The 3517-nt window shown below is 30.1% G+C and overlaps 1 long non-coding RNA gene across 2 annotated transcripts in view; it reads right to left on the reverse strand.

Annotated features, from left to right (window-relative positions):
• Positions 1 to 2: 2 nt before the first annotated feature.
• LOC100572890 overlaps positions 3 to 3517 on the reverse strand; it is a 6066-nt gene continuing 2551 nt past the window's right edge. For both annotated transcript variants that reach the window (XR_001679213.2, XR_001679212.2), the window contains exons 2-4: positions 3382 to 3456; positions 1428 to 1516; positions 3 to 71 (exon numbers count right to left, since the gene is read on the reverse strand). This is a non-coding gene — a long non-coding RNA (uncharacterized LOC100572890). The remainder of the gene's footprint in view (positions 72 to 1427; positions 1517 to 3381; positions 3457 to 3517) is intronic.

Consider the following 3517-nt stretch of genomic DNA (forward strand, 5'->3'; position numbering starts at 1 on the left):
TTAATACTTGATCATCACATCTTACTAGTGGGATTGACAACACTCTAGTACTGTATATTATATCATAATACCTAAAAAAGTTGATTTGTTATTAATAGGTTACTAATGTAAAAATTAGATACTACAAATATAATAATACATAAATTATCAAAACAGCTAATTTTACAGAACGAAATTCTTTCAAAAATTAGTAGGTTAAAATTATTTTTTGTTATGCCGCACTAATCAGTGGTTGATTTGGGGGGGGGGCGTCCCCCTTCTTTTTAAATTTTTTTTTAGTGTACCCTTTCTACTTATTGGAAACGGAACGCTGGGAACAGTGGCGTTGCGAACTAAAAATTTTCCAGAGGCAAGTTACAAATATCCCAAGTATTAATGCATAATAATGTATTAATATAATATAACTATACTCGGCGCGAAATAAGAACATGACCAGGCGGCGGACTGATTAGCGTCCATTACACGCAGCCGATTTCTCATTTGTTCCCCAAACATTTGTTCACAGTTATACAGCACTGTTCAAAATGTGAACCGCATACACTGTGCTTCGGCGATGTATGTTTCGCAACGCCACGCCGTTTTAAATCAACTATACAGCGTGGTGGAGTGAGTTATATTGTTTTATAAACACGTGCTCGTCTCTGTTGACACATGAGGTGCTCCATATACAAAGCCGGTAACTGCCACTATGGTGGGCGGTGCGGTGGAGGAAGTTGTTTTGAATGCGCGACTGGTCATGTTCTTATTCCGCGCCAAGTATAATTATATTTCAGATCGCTATTAACTACCTATTGAGTATATAATATTACATTTACTTGGGGACCCACCGGCTACCACCCACCCCTCTATTTAAGAAAAATCTCAGAGGCAATTGCCTCTGAAATTACCGTTCACCACGCCACTGGCTGGGAACCCAACATAAGCTATTGAATTTATAAATCGTGATTTCCTGATGCCAAATTTACTTAATAAGTACACAATATTTTATATTGTTATTATATTTTATTATAGCCTGTAAGTTGAATTAATATTATAAATTACAACAAAATAACTAAAATCATTATTTTTATTTTTATTCGTTTCTATTGTGATAACTGATAAACAAAGCGTTAGAAATTAAAATCCCATTTTTGGCGGTTTTTTTGTAATTTGTCGGAGGTTTTTCCCGTGGCATTAAATACCTATTGAGAAAATCGAAAAATAACCCCCCTATAAAGTGTTTTTTTTTCTACATATATTTTTCGAATAAATTTGATATTGTTTTGATGTCATAAGTTGATAGGTGGAGAGGGAGGAGTGGAGCTTTGCCCTCCTCGGCAATGTGATGATTAATTTTGTGTGGAACGCTCGTTTATACAACTTCAGCAGAGTCCTTTTCTTTTTTATTTCCAAATCAACCACTGACTAATCATAATGTATTTGCTCACTTGGAATTTATCACGCAATCATCAAATGTTGTTCTTAATGGTTCCATATTGAATTATATCCTCTGTATCGTTTGTTTTTCAATTAGTTACTGTGAACACGAACCATTACAATTAGGTACCTTTTATATCAAACCTGCCTTTTGGTCATAAAAGAGGTTCATAGGGTGTGCATTTGCATATATTTTATCGAAAACTTTTACTTTGGACTGCCATAATTTAATTTTTTTTAATTTTACAATCTGTTACTAGCTAGAACAATAAGTAAATTTGGTAGATGAGTTTATGGCTTGAAGAGACAGATTAAAGAAGCCTCCCAATAAAGGCACTTTGTCAGTTACTCATATACATAGGTATATGCGTTTACAATAGTATTATACAATTTTAAATTTCAACTAGATTAGTAGGTCCTGACACCACCGCCGTTTTAATCTTTTTTTGGGATTACTTGGTATACTTTTTGACGCAAGTCCTTTGATTAGGGGATTGGTGTGGTTTTGGACATTTAAGTTGAAATCCTTCTAAAATGTTTTAACTACATCGTGGAGGGGCGAGATGGCAAGATCACAACGTAAGGTCTGGTTGGATACATAGATGGGCGCTTTAGTAATAGCACGGAGGGTTTTGGATTGAAAGCGCTGAATACGGTTTATGTTTGAGATTTTTGCAGAACCCCATACTTGGATTCCATACGTTGGACTGCCATAAATAAGATGAAAACACTGAATGTATTTAAAATTGAGTCAATATTTAGCAAGGCTGGGCAAGTTAATGATATTATTTAACTCAGCTGTGTTAAGTTAAGTATTTTTTTTCAATTAAATTAAAAGTTAAGTTGATAGACATTTTTAATACATCAATTAAGTTTAAATTGAGCTAACAAATACTGTTAACTTAACTTAACTTCAATTAATAAGTTAAGTAAATAATAATAAAAAAAAAATACATTTATGAGGTATTATTTAATAAAATAAGTGATAATCACTTGAATAGTAGGTAATCATCATTCATAGGTATATTGCTATTCAAACAATCTTGAATCTATGATAATCATTATTTTACTCATAAAAAATAAGTAATAACTAATGGGTAATGAATTAATGAATTATAGGTATTATGATTTATGAATATAATTTGTGACATCAATGTCTTCATATGGGCGACTAATATTACCCCTATATTAATATTTATAAGAAAATTATAAATACAATATGTATATAAATGTTTATCTTTAAACATAAATACAAAGTTCTTTGTTTATATATCTTATTTTTATTCTTATAATATTGGATAATAGGAATATTCAAAATTAACTTAAAAAATTGGGAAAATAAAGAAAAACATAAGTTGATTTTAAGTTAATGTAGAGGCAAATGAGTTAAGTTAAAGTTAAGTTAAATAAAACACCGAACTAGTAAGTTAAGTTAATAAGTTAAAATTAACTTATTAACTCATTAATGCTCATCTTTGGTATTTAGTATTTTTTTTTAGTTTTTAAATACATTTTCACCATGTTTCAACAATTTACCGACTACCAAGGACAAATGTATAATGGTTATGAATTATATTATAAAGAATAAAAGGATTCCTAATTATTAATTACACATCTTCATTCCCTCCATAACTTATTCTGTAACTTATCCGTCTTGGATTTTATATACACAATAACATGTCTCCCTCAGTTCGAATAATCAATAATGTCAATAGTTAAAAAATTGCATCACTGTTATTTCTCTTTTTATAAATCAATACAAGAATATCTATTGAATTATTGACTACCCATGAGCTATTCAAAACCCACACCTATTTGATTTTTTTTTCAGTATTACATATACAATTCAAATAATCAAGTCACTGCTCTGGCTTACATCTTTACAATTGTAAATTATCATTATAATAAATTACATGTATATAATTATAAATAATTATTTAACAAAACAGTATTTATTTTACTGACCTTCATCAAACATTGAGTTGACAATGTATCCTTATGTAACCTTATGTGTTCAGTGTCTTTTTCTAAGTCTAATATCTAAAATTTAAAATTGTTTAAATTATTTAACAGGTAAATTAAATGTTCATCAGTTAAGCCA

This window comes from Acyrthosiphon pisum, chromosome A1 (assembly GCF_005508785.2).
Source record: "Acyrthosiphon pisum isolate AL4f chromosome A1, pea_aphid_22Mar2018_4r6ur, whole genome shotgun sequence".
Taxonomy (NCBI): Eukaryota; Metazoa; Arthropoda; class Insecta; order Hemiptera; family Aphididae; genus Acyrthosiphon; species Acyrthosiphon pisum.